Raw genomic sequence first — 19,281 nt, forward strand, 5'->3', positions numbered from 1 at the left:
ACTAGTAAGAGAGAGACACAAATGTTTGAACGATAAAGAGAGAGAGAGAAAGAGAGAGAGAGGAAGCGAGAGACGATAGAAGAGGAAAGGATAGCGTACGATGGTCAGTCCCGGAGATACACGTTCGACCGGTGCACCCGACTTAAGAGGATTACATTTGATATTTCGATCGGGCAAAGTGGCTTTTTATTGGACATTCGCCTCGGAATTATCGCTGACGCGTGTCGAAAGACATTACGCGTGGCCGGCATTATTAAATTATATCGCAACTGACGGTCCCCTATAATTTCCTTGGTATCGCCGACAAATATCTCCTGCGAAAACGCATCACGCTGTCACGAAACGATCGGAAGAGATCGCCCTTGAAGATGTTCGGTTGTTTTTGCAAAAACAACATTCGATCATGTTCAACGCGTAACGAACGGGAGCGGGGGCGGGGAGAACGAAAAAGAACTGGAATAGGAGAGGAAAAAAGAAAAGAATCGAAAGAGCGTTAATTGCTGCATTATTGTGGTTCGGTGCGTAAGCACCGGTACAGAAACGTTTCAGATTCAATGCGAGCGGTGTACAAAAGGAACGAAAACACGAAGCAACAGACAATTGCTGTGAATCGTGCCACGTCTCTAGGCTGCAACGATGAAACGTTGTTACATACAATCGCGTCGTGGCTGCTGTTGGTGGTACAGCAGCAACAACATCGATGCGGCGCGACACGAGGCGTGGCGTCACGGTCATACTTCTGCTTTTAGCCGGAGCTAATTAGCTGCACCAATTTGTCGGTGTAAAATAAACGTTTGCCTCGCACGACCGTCTCCCTCGCTCCAGTTTTCTCAATTTATTTGTGAGTTGTGTGGGGACCGGGGCAACGTCTTCGAACGTATACGTACACACAGACGATTGGAGTCTGACTGTGCATCACCCAAATGCCTCCTTTACCTCCGCCTCCGCCTCACAACCTCTGACAGCCCCCTGGCCTCCCTTCTCCTCCCTCGTTCGTCTACCGCGGACTTCAAACGAAATAATTAAGTCACTCCGTTCGGGAGGGCGACTAACGAGACCGCCGCCGCTACTAAAACTGGCGCCAATTATTGAAATTCAAACGACCGGATACCCTCGCGTCTCTGCCCGGTCGGGACGGCCAACGGACAGCCCCTTAGATATCCGGTGGCAATGGATCGTGGCCGAGCGTTCTGGAAGAGGGACAAAGACCAACGGAAGATATAGAGTGGAAATAGATAGATAAGAGATTCGATTACGTAACTTCCAACATGGATGATTGAGTAAGCGTATATTAAGTATAAGATAAAAGAAAACGCGTTAATTTTACTTGTGAAAGTAATTACATCGCGGGATTTTAATTTCAGGATCGATCGTACACGATTGAGCTTAAGTCGTGAATAGTATTCTCATGAATGAAATTTTTTGTCTACAGTTGGGACGTGTGAGGAGGATAAACATCGGTTGCGAGACGTGTCGAAGTCAATTAAACCGAACGACCGGTGTCCCATTCGTAATAACAGGGGTATTGTGTTATGAACGCGTCGAAACGTCGCGACTCGCACGGTAATTCCGGTCGTTGATTGAAAAAAGTCTCCTGTTGCCGCGAGTCAACTGTAATCGAGCGCCACCTTACGCTGAGAAAGTAAGCGTAGCAATGTGTCAGCATTTGACGGGATGCAGATTAAGCTCGCTTCTAAGGAATCGGTATTGCTAACGGCAACCATACGAACGCATTACGTTCGATGCCATCGGCGACAAGGACTAGTGCTCTTGAACCAAGACAGCGTCGATGACTAAACATCATGGTGAAGCACACGAATCAGGGCAAAAAAAAATATCGGGAGCGATAATAGCCAACTATTCACCCGGTCTAACGCGCAATATCGTGGCAGCGTGTAATTTTCATCTTTCATTTGTCTCTCAACCGTTTTTTTCATTTCCCACCATTCGCATGCAAAGCGGATTACGCGGAATTTTATAACAATTTTCGAACGACGCGGATTGAGCGGGAACAAGCGCGAGCGCGCGCACGTTAATCGCACCACTATGGAAAGGGCAAATGCGGTTTTCACCGGAAGCCCCTGTTAAATTGAACGTGTGATCGCGGCCGGACTGGACTGGCCGAGTGGAACTAGTGAAATTTGAATTACACACCGCATTTCCAATTCCTCTCTGGCGTTTCGTTTTTATCACTCCAATTAGCGATTACATTAAAAATAGAAAGCCACAAGAAAGAGAAGAAATACTAGTGCATCAAGTGTACTAGAAATTAACATCGTACAACGTATAGCAATAATTTATTAAAATATTTGCAGACTTACCTAACAGAGTTCGAATCTCGAGCCAGCTTCCACGAGTACCTTGTGCCGAGCACGGTTCTCCAGATTCCCTCCGTCACGTGACACTACACCAGCTGCACAGAACAACGTTCACTATTTATCATTCGCCTCTCCATGAAACATCGAAACATTTATTTCAAGGTATGGAATTCGCTCGAATATACGGATCTTCGAAGATCTTTTCGACCGTGATCGCGATCCTGTTTATTCTACCGCGGAACGAGACATCCCGCGTCCTTTAAACACGATAAACGGAAGATCTAGAAACGGACGACAAGAGTCACGAAACCGCCCGCTCGGCGGTCAGTTGTAAACTACCGAGCACCGCGTGCGACCGCGGCACGCCACCGAAAGTGATAAATCCCCACTTCTACCGCCGCTCGCCCCTCCAACCGCCCCACTCTCGTGCTTCTACCCCCACCCGTGTATTAAATTTCCACCCCTACGCCGCTGTTGCCACCTTCCCCGCCACTGACGATCTCCCCACTCCGCATCAGTCGGACTCGACCGTCATCGCACCCGTATCCAAACCCGAGGAACTCGCGCGAGCCGAAACCCGTATTTGCACCCGCCATCAAACGCAACCCGCACTCGCTGCCCCACTCCGCGGCCGCCTATCATCGAACCATTTACGCTGCCGCGCAGTTTAACTGCTACTCGAGCGAAATTCTCAGCAACGAGGAGCAGGGTCCGCATTTCAAGCCGATTAAGACGACGATCAAAGCGCCAAAGTCATATCGGTTCGGAATATGTTGCCACGAGTCGAGTGCGCGGATTTGATTGGAAAAGAGAAGAAAAATAAGCGGATCATAACGGAGGTCTTTTTTTAAAAGGTCGATCGACGATTCGACATTTGACTTGCATATTTGATGTACGCTAATTAAAGGCCGGAATAACGAAGTCGATAGATGCCGGTCGTTGGACCTGCAAAAGAGAAACCTTGGTGGAAACGTTTCTATGATGCGCGATTTAATAACCACGCGGGTATCGCTCGTAGGAACAGAAGTCTCTAATTACCGTTCTTTCGAGGATAAACCGACGAAGGAATCGCTTTGTATCGTTGATGGAAGTGTGCGCATACAGAACTAAGCATACAGGCTAAAGAAAAAGAGAACGATAACAGGGGTGCAGAAAGAGAGTGATGGTGAAGCGAAAGAAAGAGAGAGAGAGAGAGAGATAGAGAGGGAAGATTGTGTGGTGGATCGGAACCCGAGTCGAGAAATAGCAACGGAGGATTAACCACCGAAGCGGCGTGCTCGCATCGTAGAATTCCACCCCTAAAATCACCCCTACGAAACCCTACCATTCCTCGACGCGAGCCGAACGCAGGGATAGCATCCCTACTATATGTCCGGTTCTCCCGGCGGGAGACGCGTCTACCACCCCTACGAGGCCACACCTCCCATTACAAAAATTACACTGGTCGCTGATTTAGTGTTCTGCGCCGGTTCTTGGGGGTGTCCGCGGGGCAAAGCGAGGAACAGAGGCTCGGGAGCTGCCGTGGCGCGCGAGGGTACCTCGTGAGTTAGGGTGGGGACGTAAGTAATGAAAGGGTTGCCGCCGGCTCCGAGAATCACGGAATCATTCGCCAGATTAAATTAGAAAGGCTACGACCTTTTTTCCACTCCCATACTATCCACACCTATGAGCTACCCTGCGAAATGGATTAGGCCATGTTTACTACCGCTATCGACGATGGTCTCTTTTAATTACCAGCTGATTTATGACTGGTCTCTGATTAAATCAGGGAGAAGAGTGGATTACATACTCCCGCGAAATGACATTTCTCTGAAACTTGTTCGACTCGACGTTATACTTTTCTCCGTTCCGTTCTCGATTTACCCACCCGTTTTCCCGCCCACCAGCTCACCCATCCCATCTAACCCTCTCCCGAACGTTCCCGATCGGTGCGCGGCTAAATTTAACGTCCGCCAAGTTTCCGGTTCACGGGAAACGCGGCGCTCTATTTTTCGAATCGGGATTTCGACGCGTCGGTTTACAATCCGCATCCACCCTTTTTTCGACTGCCCGCTCTCCCCCCCCCCTTTACTGGCATCACCGTCATCGATACCGCATGTACACGTACACACGTACAAGCGTTCCCTTTCCCTCTATTTCTCGCGAGAACGAAATGAAATTGGGGCGATTGCCAGGTTTCATCTGCAATCAGGAACGAAACTATCTATGTTGAATTTAATTTCCTAGAATGTTGCGGCAGGCCTGGCTGTCTGTGCTTTTAACTCGCGGTCGCCAACGCAACTAGCCTCCGCTGAACGAAAATCTCGTCCACTCGAGTCCCGTGTTGCTTCTCCCGCTTCAAACCGACTTTGCGTCGAGGGCGACTACCGAAACCAATGAGAATAGATTTTTTAAAAGCGAGCAAAATACGCACGGGGAATATACCGTGAAGTCTCGTTTTCGAGCAGTCAGAGTCCGTCTTCTCGCGTCCATTACGTACGTTTGAAACGCGCGGCGCGTTTCCGAGCGACGAACCGCTATCGTGGCTAGTTAGAAAGTGAAATAGATGAAAGATTTGAAGGAATAGAGATAGGAGGAGGTATACGGAGATAGTAACGGGGAAGTAACGAACGGAAGAACGGGGAAAGGAGAAAGATCGGGATAGAGAAAACAGAGAGGAGAGGGGGAAGATGGGAAAGGTACTAATCACTTCTAGGGACTTTAATGGAGGTTTTCTGTACGCCGTCTACTTTGTCCACGACTTATACTACTTCGAACCGGTTGGAAGTAGAGTATTTGGGAGAAAAAGCAGTCGGAGAGTAGCGTTACGTGTATTAAACTAAACGGCACTCGGCTAGCTAGCTAGCTAGCTCGCTCTCTCGCCTAACCAGACCAGCGAGAACTGCCTTGTCTCCCGAAGAAACGTTCCGTGTCGATGCCGAAATAAATTCTACGGCTGCCACCCGCATACCCCCGTGTGCCCGACCCATTCGAGTTTCACCCCGAAACGGATTTATTTAGCGTTCGTTAATTAAGAGAGCCCCGCACACCGGTTCCAACTTCTAAATTCGATCGAGCTTTTCTTCGATAAAACCTAAATTTCCCGTAGTCACGCGATACACCCCTTCGTTCCCCCGTAATTGCCAGGATGTTGCGCCGAAACAGGGAACGCAATTCAACGTCCGTTCCCGTTAACGAGTCCGTAACGATAATTGCGTATTTGTTTTTCAGCATACTAGACTCGAAGTTTCTCGTTAGAAAATTCGACGTTCGTTCGAGAGAGATAGGTAAGTACTCGAAAATACCAATTGTCCGATTTTCACGTGCAATTTCCCCAAGCAACTGGCAAGCGAACTGGCAAAAATTTGATGGGCAAGTTTACCCGCTAACGCCAACGGAGCCTGGATATTGATATCCGGGCGAAGGCTTTCTCGATGAGCAAGAGGACAAACACGCGCGCGGAGAAACGTCCCGTGCCCCGTCTTCAAAGTTCCCACTCGACTCGAAGTGCATCCTCCTGTCTCTGTTCCGCCGAACATCCGCTCGTCCAATACGGGTAAAGGCAGCGCGCGTGTTTGCGCTCCGCACGCTCCGCTCCTGTGGATTTATTATGCATGGACCTGATGTATCGGACATCGGCCGGACAGCTACGTAGAGTGTGTCCGGGACCGTGTGTTAGTGCCGCTCAAGTGGCGTTGCCCATCAACGAAGGTAGACGTTACTCTCAAGAGTGGACCGGGAAAGGACGACTGGCGAAGGATAAAAAGAAAGACGGTGCGACTCGGTGGGAGTAGATGAGAGTAGAACGACTACCTCTAGCTCGTTTTCCTTCTCCTCAGCTCCCTTTTCCTCGGAATTCTCTCTCCCTCTGCTGTCTGTCTGCGAGGTGAGTTCCATTCGTCTACCTCTAAGATTCCATCCCCTGTGACACGCGAGCCAACGCACGCGAATCGAATATATTTTCATTCCAGTCAACTATTCGTTCTCAATAATTCGTTAATTACTCCCGAACGTCTTGTTCTCGTGGCTCGAAGAGAAGTTACGCGCGCGTTTACCAGGTTAAACGTTTCACAGGGTCTGTAAACGATATCGTGCGCCGTTCGTTGTTTCGAAAGAACGTGCATCCTCTTAAATATTCTCGCCGTTTTGCGTCTCCGCGAGAAAATATTTATGCAACGAGAGCTCGCGTCGTTGGTCATCCAGTGCGAGTTCCTACACGCTCCGACCCGCTATTTCCCGTTATCCAAACACGTAGATACCCAGTTATCCTTCGCGTAACGTCAAATATTTTTTTGAGCGTGAACTCGGCAAACAACCGGTCAGTTTTTCGTCTATCAGGCGATACACGTCGCGCGAACCCGAATAGAATACATCGATCTAGAAAAACGCCGGTCGAGCCGTATCTGCCGTACAGAATCGCGGAGAAACAGCAGCACGCTACCGATACGCGTTGCGGATTTTGGAAGGACGCAGCCCGATGGCATCGATGCTCGTGTGGCACAGATACTGAGAGCTTTTCTGGAAGAGCAGGGGTCCATTAGCCGACTCGCCTGTCTTCTGAGTCCATTACAAGATGAGCCACCATCCCCCCGAGCGTCCTACCCTCCGTTTCCAACTTACTCAACGATACGGTACGATCTATACCTACTATATAGATACGTTCCTCCCTCTCGTGTCTTCCTCTCTTTCTCACTTTTCCACTCCTCCCCTACCTTTCTCCCAGCCTCTGGCATCCCTCCCACCCACTCAACTTCTCAATCCTTCTTGTCCGGCCTCTTAATCCTTTTTCTCGCAAATAGATAGTAGCGTAAAAGGTATCGGACATTACTTCATAGCGTCCTGTAATTACCGATCTCTTTACCGCCCCGTCTCCCTGTCCCCACCCCACAAGCTATGTATCCTGAACCGTAGATTAATACCAACGAAAGATACGCGTTTCGAAACGCTTGGAATACTCGGTCGAGAATCGTAGTAGCTTCAATGCGCAAACGTTACGCGTTGAGTTACGATTAATGTCCTTTATTCAGCGAATAACTCGACGGTGGAGGACCGAATGAAAAACGACCGAGCATCGTTCGAGCGAAGAATAACGAGATACAGGATAGGTTGAATACACGACAATGCTCTGATATACATATGCTAGCGTGGCTAATCGTATTTCTGTAATAGAAGACAAGCAACGTGCGAGTGCAAGGGGCACCCTAAATCATCGTGCGTCTAAGGACGGATCAGAGGATTACGTTGGAACGTTATACGTGGGAATGTCCAGGGTGAAACGAGACGCGCGAGGGCCGGCCCCGTCCCTTTTCACGCATTATTCGCCATAAAGTATGTACAAAAGAAGAGGATCGTCGAGATCGTGGCGCGTCGGCCGCACTTTCGTCGCTAGATCGGTCTCCGTGCACGGGGCTGCTACCGCTTCTCCGCTTTCTACCGCTTCGCTACTTGCTGCTGCGACGCTCCTTGATTTATTCACCCTCTGAATTTTTTACCGCGCCAACCTTTACCGGAGCCTCTGCGGACTTCGTTGCCCCAAACGAACTCGTACATCCTTCCAGTTGCTTCGGACACGATGTATTACCGCGCTCCTTTCAGCCCGCCTCTTTCCGCTCCCGTCAAGTCTCCTCGGACACAACCAGGCACACACACTTCGGGTAATTGAGTCTACGCACGTACGCGTCCCCTAAGAGCCACATGGAAATATTGGCTATGATAAAACGGGGGTTTGTTTAACGAGAAAACGGAACCAGCTCGTTAATAATACGCGACCTTTGTATACGTAATTATCGATCTCAATAATTGACGAGTCGATATGCGCAGGGTAAACGATACGAAGAGTGCCACGATCTTTGCTATAAAATAAAAGATCGAGAATATTGGATTTTGAACTCTATTTCGCGATAGTTTCCGTGAGAAATTTTCTGAATCTCTAACGATACATTCGTCCAAGCTGCAACCTCTCCTTGCATTATGTATCTTTTGACGCATCTTTAATTTTGATTTTCTCGCTTCCCTTGTCGATTTTCGTTAGAATCGCGATTCTATCGTATTAACGTGAATTTATTTCGAAGATTCGTATGGAAGCCCGATGATCGAATAGAGCAGAATAGTAGACGAACGTTCGCGAATCATTTCCAGATCCTCCGAGAAGGAGAGATTTTCGCATTTATACAGGTACTCACTGTATCAGCAGCCTATAAGCGATTCTTAGGCCGTAACGAGCGTCTCTCGTTATCGATAAAACGATTCGATAAACGGTTACGGTTTCGCGGGTAGAAAAGGCGTAACGATAAATCGATGCGGCACGCGTATATACGCGATACGGCCCATGGGTGCGCTCATACGCGATAAAGGCGCGCACAGCCTGTCAATCAAGATGGTGGCGTGCGACGTCGATGCCGGGAGAGCAATAATTTCAAAAAATGCAATAATAGTACGCGCGCGACTGGGACCGTAATGGATAAATTGCTGAGAGCCCGTCTGTACATACCGATAATACGAACAGGCAGACAGGCAGGCAGGCAGGCAGGCAGGCAGGCAAGCAAGCAGGCAGCCAGGCAGGCAGGCATGTGGGGTGGATGGATATTGCTTAGCGGAGACTGGAGAAACCCCTCTTTCCTATATTATTCTCCCCATCCCTCGGTATATTTCGTTCAGCGAGTGCGCTGAGTAACGCGCAAACGTTCAAGAAGCCAGCGGAAAGAAATCGGTTCTGGTACGTGGATACAGCGTGGATAATTTTCTTTAAGTCACCTCCAGCAGATAGATGTTATCGGTTTGATGCAGCCACCAGCGTGACGCTTTACAGGTAAATTGAAATCGTGTAGTTGCACATAGGCCTGGACCGAAGGGCAGGGCAGGGGAAGCTAGTTTTCGAATCGTGCGTTACGTTCCCGTTTCGTTTGCTTTCACGTTTTTATTTGACTTGGTTTATTTCGTCGCCGACACGCTGTTTGCCCTCCATGCTAGTATTATCCGTCGCCGAAATATTAAGCAATTGTTTGCACGAACCGTGGGGGTTAGAATCGAGCGTTCCATCGATTTTTTTTTTCGTCGATTCTAAATGAAACCGAAGCTACCGGAGGGCGTCGCTCGCACGGTGAACGAACTTGTTCCATTCGGGAGCATTAAAAACATCGGTTCGTAGCCATCGATACCGAAGGCAGGTAACCCGGCACGACAGCGGTATGAGCAAGATACCCACCCACGCCATTCATCGACGATAATTGCCTTATTGACATTAATAAAACGAGCCAGATACCGATGGGTACGACATCGAGGTCTATGCACGCGCACACGCGTGCATACGCGTGCAGACGAATGCGTAGGCACTCGATATAGCGTGCGAGAGTGCGAGAGGGAGAGAGAGAGAGAGAGAGAGAGAGAGGCAAGTACGAGACACGAAGTGGAAAAAGGAAAGAGAAAAGAGGCCGCGCAGCTGCGACGCGAGATGATTAGGAGACCTCGCGTTTCTTGCCAATGTCTCCTCGATAAGATAAAGTATGTTCCACGGCCGTTTTGAGCCCGATCAACGTGCTGCTTCAATTTTCCCTCCGTAACCGCTCCCTTTACGTTGGAAATTGAATCAATCGCGTTACCCACCTCGCTCCGCCGACCGATCTTGATTGTCTGCGGATTATACAGAGACGTCCCCCGACCGAGAGGGAAAATTTAGTCATCGATTGAAAAGAGGAAGGAGGAAAGCAGAGGCCAATAATGTTCGGTTCGATAAGTTCGTGCGTAAGAATTCCTGTATTTAACACGCGCTTGTTATTCCATTGGCTCGGTTTATCGCGAGTAACAACCCTGTGCTATGGTACATGAGTGTTCCAACGAATGTTTCGACGCTTCCAATGAGTGTTTCGACGAATGAAACGTCCGGAAAATCGAAAATCATGCACACGTACAAGTTTATACGCGTAATCGATGGTTTTGTCGTATCGAGTTGGTCGCATCCACTGTAATCATGGCCTAACGATACACAGCAGCAACGATGGTAGAACAAAACCGCGAAACAAGCATTACTGATTCTACTAGGCGGATCATCGACGAAACCTTTGCCTGCAAGGTATCATAGCATCGTTTTGAATTACAGAGAGGGCTCGCGTTTCGCGACAGGTCACTGTGTAGGAAAGCATTCTTAATACGTGAGTGCGGGTTCGGGGACGGCGGCGCAGTCAGAGTCGCAGTGGACGAAGTAATACAGATAAAAGCATAGAATCATAAATAATCCATCGCGTAACGTTCCGTTACTTGGTACGGGAGTACCTTAGGAAGTGGCAGCGCGCGGTTCGATCCATCGCGGCGTTTCATCCTGTTTCGCGAAAACTTGAAAAATCGGAGTATACCGCTGGCGCAAATGGAAAACCCAGGAGGAGGACTCTATTCCGGAATACAGGAGAAGGAGGAGTAGGAGTAGAAGGTAGGAGACGAGGGTGGCGAGCAGGAGGCGAGGATGAGAGGGTGGCGGTGAAACTCAGCGTATTTACATCGCGGCTTACCCGTGATTATTTTTGCTTCTGGGAGTTCGCTACCGTCTCGAGTATAAGCTAGAGGCAGATAATAAAAGCCCGGTGGCAAGAGGCAGCAGGCCGAGAGTGGAGGAGGTGAAGGGTCTAAACGCTGAAGAGAAGAGACGTGGAGCGTCGACGGTGAGGAAAGGAGAGAGGGAGGGAAAGAGAGAGAGAGCAGCGATATTTCACGGGTTTCGCGTGCGGGCGAACTTTAATAATATTCGTTCCATCAGGTATGGCCGGCCTCATATTAAGTCGGTCCGCGGTGAACGAGGCGCTGCAGGGACGGCAGGATGTGACGAGAGAGCGGAGTGGCGCTGCGGACGAGAGGAGCGAAAAGAGGAAAGGAGAGGATCGTACAGACGGTTTGCCGGGGGTGCGAGGCCAGAGGCAACCAGGGGGTAGCACAGAATGAGACGTGTAATAAAGTGAGTTTTTAATTTCCACCGGTGCCGGTGGTTGGCCCCACGGGTAGGGGTAGAAGGCACGGGTTTGCCCCCATGCCTGGTGCCCCGGCCTCGTGGCCTGTCGACTAGTATTACTAGATAAATCACCCAACAGGCAATAACCTCCCGTCCTACCCGCCCGTTCTTGCTTGCGAGCCACCTCTGCCCCTGGATCTCTGCCACCGACGGCACTGATACGCGCCTGTACGCCCGCGCCGTTTCGCTCCCTGAAGAAGAACCCTTGCAAACGAAACCGCCGATTTTACACTTTCGATCGAATCGAACGGAAGGGATATCCCTTGGGTTCCCGAGGTAGAAGGTTCTAATTCGGATCGGTAACGATATAACGATGTAATAGATACAAGTGGGAAACTTTATAATGGTAGAACTAAGACAAAGTCAAGAATCTCGGTGACGACAGGATTTCATCTTCGAAGGAAACGATCGTGATGATCGATGGGACACGTTGGTCGAACACGTGGCGAAATCGAAAAATCAATATTTGGAAAGCGCGTTAGAACAGACAGTCAAGACGATCCGTCCATCGTGCGACGGAAGCACAAACGTCGGCGAGCGTAGAATTTGACCGGCACGTCCCACGCTGTTTCCCGGATTCTTCCCGGATAACCTGAGAAAATACAACGAGTCCCTCGGGAGAACGGCCGGGTCAACACTCTTAAGCCCGTCCTGCCAACAAATTAATGTCTTCGGATTACAGAAACGGGCCATTGGGAGAGATTTTCGTCGGGGACCCCGACGAATACGTTTTTAAAATTTACTTTAAACCTGGCTGGTGTTTGGTCTCGTCGGTATACGCTTAAAAATATACGACTCGAGAAAGTGACAACGCGTACTACCACGGCAAATAACTTGATAAAAAACTACGTCTGCGCGAATCCCTGTGTTCCACGATGGAACACGAACGTTGAAATCGATCCACGACGAATCGAGGAATACGATAATAGGATCTAAGTACGTTACAGAACAATTTGGGCGTGACAGAAATGTTTCCTTATCGCGTGACCGTGTAATAAGTTTGTTACAATCCCGGCGCTGACATTCATCCGCGTATCGATTCCCCGTTCGTTTCCTTAACTAACGGGCATAAACATACGCTTTACGAGCGAGGGCACAAAAGCGGGAAAGAGTAGCAGCAGCGACGCGAGGAGCAACGAAGAGCCATGAAAACAGGCAGATTAGCGGCTTTAATGCGGCACTTCCTGCCTGCGAGCCACGGCCATGGAGACGAGGTCTGGCAACTTGACTCTGAACTTGTTCAGAAGCCGGGAACACATCTGGAACGTTTCTTCCGTCGTACCTCCTTCGTCGTCTCACGATATCGCTCCTCTCTTTTTCTCTTGCCTTCTGTCTGTTCCTCGGCCCTTGTCTCCACTCTTTTGCTGCCGCTTTTTTCATCCTTCGCTCGCCCTTTCTCCATAATCGCTACAACGTCGTGAGTGCTCTCGTGTAATAGGCAAAAAGCCAGAAATTAGGTTCGTTCGCCTCGCGTCTGCTATAGGCAGTGTACTTCGTTAGAACGGTGGAACGTTCGAAATATCGTACGTTACTAAATGCACGCTATCTTGTGTATAGGAGATGTAAATAACGCGAGACTTATACGTATGCGTAATTAACGAAACGTTGAACTTACAGACAGATCGAGGACGGACAAGAGAAACGAAAGAGAAATAAATCTGTCGCGGTCGAACGTAACGCATCGATAAATTATCCAGCAAGGAGGCACGCGGCCAGGAAGACCGGTGAATAAACGTTTGATCATCGCGCGAATTCAAACGACGAGTCGGGGTGGAGGATGATACGAATAGGGAGAGAACGAGCGAACGGAAGAAAGGAGGAAAGAAAGGCGTCCAATTTTCAGGATATTTTCATCCGAATCCCAGTAGCCGACAATCGTTCATTAACAGATTTTTTCTCGCGACACCACCAGGTTAAATTGCATAGACTCCGTGGGGCATTCAGGGTGTAGACTCGTCGAGGGGGCGCATTTAAATAAAAAGCGACGGTGGCCCGACCGGTGATATGTCTGTCGTGCTTCGCAGTGTGCTGCCTGTGTACCCGGGACGGTAGATATCTCGGGGTATGGCGGGGGTTTTAGGGGCTCGAGGGGTGTCGAGGGGTCAAATGGTGGGCAGAATGCGCGGTGATTGCTGGAGGGCCGCATAATTGCACCCTTTGTGGTGCAATCAGCGGCGCAACTTGGCCGGCGCCTACGTCTATCGGCCCTCGTTCTCCCTCTCTCTCTCTCTCTCTCACGCTCTTTCTCTCTTTCTCTCTCCGTCCCACCCTTTCTACGTCGTGCACGTCCTTCTCCGTTGCTCTCTATTTCCTGTCTCACCCTGTCAGCCCCTTTTCGCTACCGTCTCTCTCCGCCATGTGATCTCTTCCCGATCTTCGCTCATCCCCACCCAATTTTCGAGACCTTAACCAACGACAACGTACCCCAGCCTTAGATCCTTTTCGAGTTACTTTACGTCGTTAAATGCGTCTATTTCCGAAGAAAGATGGATTTTTCTTCGCCGTCCCGATGCTGTCGGAATTCGTTCTCGAATTCGGCCTCGATTAACTAACTCTCCGGCAGCGGCATACCGACGGAATATTAACGACGAGTTCGCAACTGCGAATCGACTTCCGTTTAATGAACTTACGATTATTCTTTCGAACGCGTACAATGGAACACGTCGGAGGAGGACACGGCGAGGGTTCCATCTATCGTGGCGCCCGGTTTCGCGCTGCCGGCGTTCGCGTTCGATGGAACCAAGAAGGAAGATACGAAGGGGAGAGCGAACAATTAAGCAGAAACGACATCCGTGACGACGGGATCTCGTCGGTCAAAACATCTTGCCGGCAAAGCACATGCTACGGCCTACGGTTGCCCGCATGTGCGTACACACACTCGCTCTCCTGTATACCCCTGAGTATTCACGGGAATGTTTATCTTTTCTTCGAGGCTCTCGTATTAATTCGGTGGGGCCGTAGCTGTACAAAGATTAGAGGAAACCGCAGCTGGTCCCCTTCTGCTCGTTTCTTCAGCCCCTCTCCCCCACCGCTCTTGCACTGCCGCCGCTTCTTTCCCTCTCACCCTTTTTACTCGCTCTCCTTCTTTTTTCCTCTTTAACGTTTGGCGTTCTTCCCCTCTTTCTTCGTCGATGTCCATTATGCTCGCGTACCAGCTAGCCGCGAGCGACCGTGTTTTATCCGGCTCGTGAATGAATTCAAATTCGATACACGGGAGAAAAATGGAGAGAAAAAAAGAGGACAGACCGGATGGAAGAGAGGGACAGAGAGGAGCGAGAGAGCTCGTGAACATGCTGGCCGAGTTTATTTATTTTACAGTAGTTCGGAAGAAACGTCGGCATCGACGGAGCGGAAAGTATCTCAGCGCAGCCTCCGACGGTTTCATCCGCGACGCGGACTTGGCGCCAACGCTATGGACACGGAGAATGGATTCGCGTGATTGAGAATCACTGGAGCTTTAAGCTGGCGACACGACGATGCCATTACCGCGTCGACCTTCCCGCCCCTCCCCTGCAACACCCACACTCTCCCGTTTCACCTCTCACTCGCCTTCCGCCTCATCCTACCGTTCTCTTCATCCTGTTTTCTCGTATGGACCGTCTCTCTTCCTTTCTCTATCGTTCGTGCTCTCCCCCAACCTCTTTGTCGTCCTCGCCCCCAAACTCTCTCGCTCTTGTCCTCTCGCTTTCTCTCGCGGATTGGATACCACAGACTCTTCCTCTGTTTCGCTCGCTCTGTCTATGCACCCCGAGTCTTGAATTATACAGACAGCGCCACTTAAAATAATACGCCCGGTATAAACTGTGCATCAACGCTAAAAGCTGTCATTTTCTGTAAGCCAGAATTATGGAGATTCCATGGCGCCGTAACCGCCCCCTCCCCCTCCAGCGTGCCCTCATATGTTCCCCCGTCGTTACGCCGTGAAAAAGACGACGAAGGCAATGGCGAGGAGAAGAAGGGTGGCCCGAGGAAAAATAAATCTAACCCCAACCCCCGCCCCCACCTGCTGGCACCGAAGGAATCCATTAATTTCGCTTTAAACGAACGATTATTCGCCTCCGATAATTAAAAGAGATCTAAGCAAACGAAGGGAAGAACGTCGCGAGAAAGAACGATGGCCATCGTTGAATTCAATTTGTTAACGCGTTTTTGTCAGCTTTCGAAAAGGTTCCGAATAGCACGATAAAATTCTATTTTGATCTTCGAAGGGAGAATCGAATTATCGATTTACGTCGGCCCTTATGAGAAACCATTACTCTGAAATTGAACTCTAACGGAACGGAATTAACGTTCGTATTTGGAAAGGCGATCCGGCCGCGTACGTTCGTTGCCGGCCACTGGCGAATCGAACAAAAGCAAGGCAAGCTGCCCGCGAAACTATGCCAGAACTGCGCGGCGCGAGCTTCTTTAATCCCGGAATTTATTAATTACATGGTACACGCGGAGGACATTTATTACGTTGGATACAAACTTCAATTACGCTTGCCATATAAGAGAAACGGAAGCCGGGTTCTCTCCCGGGAGAGAAGCCGGAGAGAAGTTCATAGACAGGCGCGGATGGAAATAAAGAAGGACGGCTCATTATCCGTGCCGGTCTCGTTACTTTTAAATAAACTGTTGCCCGCGGATAAAGAATAATCCATCGTGGTCCAGCTGTCAGAGACAGATTTTAAAAGTCGCGGCGTAATGGGGGTCTCATTATAACCATTGCTCTTAACTACTAACAGCTGGGCTACGTCACACGAGTAGCTAGACCTGGTGAGAGGAGAAAAAGAAGGTGGCCGTACGAAGGAGTACGAGGACGAGGTGAAACAGAGAAAAAAGAGAACGAATAAGGGAAACCGAGAAAGAAGAAGAGAAGGGAGGAGGAGGAACGAGGAGAGAAATTAAATTGATTGCTCAACCTGTTTGTTCGTTATGCTCGCTATGCTCGCGATGTCGATCCGTAGACGCGCGAAAGAAGCTTAAAACGCTGAACACGGAGGATTTATCGAGACGCTATTCTGCCGCCTGGTACAATGGCCTATCGTCCGAATGGGAAATATCGACGTTGGCATCGATGTGTGTATAGTGCATACGTATGTCTGTCGACGAGGTTGGCAGATGCGACCAACAACGTTTATTCTTTACGTGGCTCTCTTGGAAAACGACGTTCGCGTGGAACGGGAGGAGAAGAGAGGGTGAAAGGGTAGGTGACGGGAGTGAGTTAGGGCCGTGATGTGGGAGGTTCGCTTAATTAGAATCTTCGTTAAGGGGTCGCGTAAACCCCCCTCGAGACTCGCAGGTAAAAACGTAAGAACTATTTTCATTAAAGTTGCCGGGCTCGCAGCTGAAAAGTCTTTCGCTTTTGTACGCGAATGCCGAGTAGCTACGCGCAAAGAGATTAAATCGAGAAAGGCGAGAAACGCGGCCGGAGGAGGGGGCAAGCTCGTTTCATTATTAATTTACTCTTATTAATTCCGCTTGGGAAACTCGAATCGCGTGGCATGTTCGATGTCTACGTAATCGCGAAAATCGATTGATTTCTCGCTACGCTCTATGCCTCTCTCTCTCTCTCTCACACACACACACACGCACACACACGCGCACACACACACACACTATCACTAGCTGTCTGTGTTTGTCTATTCTACCTACGTAAGATCAGCTACGTATGCGCGTAAAGCTTAACCTCGAGATTGTATCGAGAACATTAATAACTAAGGACGTCAAGATGGATTGCGCGTAAGTACGAGTAGCTTGTTCGATCGCAATTTCCCTCATCTCGCGGATGCTTCTTAGCGATAATGACGCGCTCGAAATTCCCAGAAATAATTATATAAACCGTAAACCGTAAACCGTAAACCGTTCACCGTTGAACGCGAACAATCGCATGATCGCGACGCAAAGATCGAATAACCGGTATATAACCACAACTCATTACGAATCTGCTCTCACCAATTTCAAACTATGTTGCATCCACGTGGCGTGAGCCTAGGAATTACGCTGCTTCGTGTAGTACAAGCTCTCGGAAGCCTTGGTATTTTCGTTAATCAACAAGACGTACACGCAAGCAACCCCTTAAAGGGGTAAAGAAAAAAGGTGATGAGCGTCATTTTCGCGCGACGAGATAGCCACCACTCTATTCTTCTGCAATTACCATGAACTGGTGTTTTACAAGTTATCTGTACCGCGCATGTCTTTTAATGTTTTAGTTCGCGTCACATAATCTGCAGCGATACCTACGAGCTGATTCGGGTGCGCAAGAAAGACAGGACCAAAACTCAGCTTTGCACGCGTGCTGTATGTTACCTTAGCGAAGTAAAATGTTCTGCTAAATTTTAATTATTCATTGTGGGTGTCTGATTTAAAAGCTCGGTTCGTAACGTACGCTTCAAATTATTTTTATACCAACGCTCATTTCTTCTCTCAGTTCGTATTTATACTGTATTATGCACGTATAATGATTCTCACGGAAATAATTACATGTTACTGCAATTTCAAAATTAATTCGCTACAACGAATAATAAAAGTACAAAGAGAAGCGAAATTCCACTTTTCATGCAAGATTGATATGGCCGAAACCATGCAATCGCGGGAAACTATAAAAAAAATTTTCCAACGCCGTGGCATTAACGCGAACTGCGTGTACCAAGAACGGAAGCTCATTAAACTCACCGTCAATTGATCATTTTAGTTAGCTTTGTCGATAATTCTTTCATAATATTCGAAACAAAGATTTGTCCGTGTATAAGCAACGGCGAATTTCGAATTACGTGAAAGATGAAATGAACTACGATATAATATTTTCACATAGTACTTTAGTTTCCCAGAGGGCGAGCAATTCTACGAGAAACTAATTATTTTTTAATTTTAATCGCAAAAGTTTTAGTTTAAAGCGTCGAAGATAATCTTAGAAATAAAAGTTGTCGTTTTGTTTTATGGAATTATCGATAATTTTTGAAAATAAACAATTTTATGCTATACAATAGAATTGGTATAGTTAATGTTAGATAACTCGTGTCCTGCATTTCTAACTTCTAAGTCAACAATTTCAAAATTACAATGCAGCCAACAGAATTCTAAAATGATAAATTAGAAGTACACTGTTATTAGTCACCAACAATGACATCATTGAATAAATCGTTTGTTTAAATAATTATTTGAATAGAGCATCATTTGTTATATACTACATGTTATTTGTACAAGTCTAAACACATTGCATAAAATAATGAAATTGACTGTTATTTGCAAATACAGTTTTATTTTTTATTTAGTATTTTTATTTACTACCTGTCGATCGGTAAACAAGTTTATTTTTACACAAATATAATATTTCAATCCGAGAGATTACTGCACACTATTTGTTAGCTACGATGAATACATCGAAATGAGTTAGACTTTCGGACAACTTGAAAAGTTTCAGAAGCAACTGTGGACTGCGATTTGTCCATCGAAACATAACCATACCAATTTCACGACCTTTTCACTGTACAAAATGAAACGGATAAGACAAACCCAACAACTATTTATTTATACGTTATCATCCATCTTCCAATTAAATCAAAAAAAAGAAAAAATAATAGAAACTCATTTGCAAATAAGAAATAGCAAATATACCCTTCAAATGACTTGTTTAAATAAGAAATTTAATTCTTATTTATAACTAAAACATTACATTAATTTATTATTCATTATTTAATAGGTAAATAAAATGTTGTCCGACACTAGTTACGAGAAAGCAGAAATTTAATGCAGGTATGTAATTAGTTTTTTTTTTTTTGTAGTTGGACGTGTGAAGGATATATGGAGGTCAACGTTATTTTGTTCAACGCAATCATCAAGCAACACAAACGATCTTTTTTTACATTATTATTTTCCAAGATACGAAGGTGGGCTTCCGTTTTTAACTAGGACTATATAACATTTCGCATTACTTGATAGTACTTCACAAGATCGATTCATTAACCTTTCATGGATACTATCGATATCGATTAATGTTTGAGATAT

General features: G+C 47.8%; 1 protein-coding gene and 1 long non-coding RNA gene across 6 annotated transcripts in view; one reads left to right on the forward strand and one right to left on the reverse strand.

Moving 5' to 3' along the window:
• The window catches only part of LOC126919003 (LIM domain only protein 3-like), a 69,195-nt gene that overhangs the window by 21,983 nt on the left and 27,931 nt on the right, over positions 1 to 19,281 (reverse strand). For 3 of the 5 annotated variants that reach the window (XM_050727680.1, XM_050727678.1, XM_050727679.1), the window contains one exon: positions 2,322 to 2,413. The gene's annotated coding sequence lies outside the window, so the exon portion shown is untranslated. Of the gene's footprint in view, positions 1 to 2,321; positions 2,665 to 19,281 lie in introns of those variants that run through there. The other 2 variants (XM_050727681.1, XM_050727682.1) reach the window with 1 other exon arrangement.
• LOC126919030 (uncharacterized) lies at positions 10,376 to 19,280 on the forward strand. The gene is made up of 3 exons (XR_007711498.1): positions 10,376 to 10,948; positions 11,044 to 11,238; positions 19,059 to 19,280. It is a non-coding gene; the product is annotated as an uncharacterized LOC126919030 (long non-coding RNA).

This window comes from Bombus affinis, chromosome 7, assembly GCF_024516045.1.
Source record: "Bombus affinis isolate iyBomAffi1 chromosome 7, iyBomAffi1.2, whole genome shotgun sequence".
Lineage (NCBI taxonomy): Eukaryota > Metazoa > Arthropoda > Insecta > Hymenoptera > Apidae > Bombus > Bombus affinis.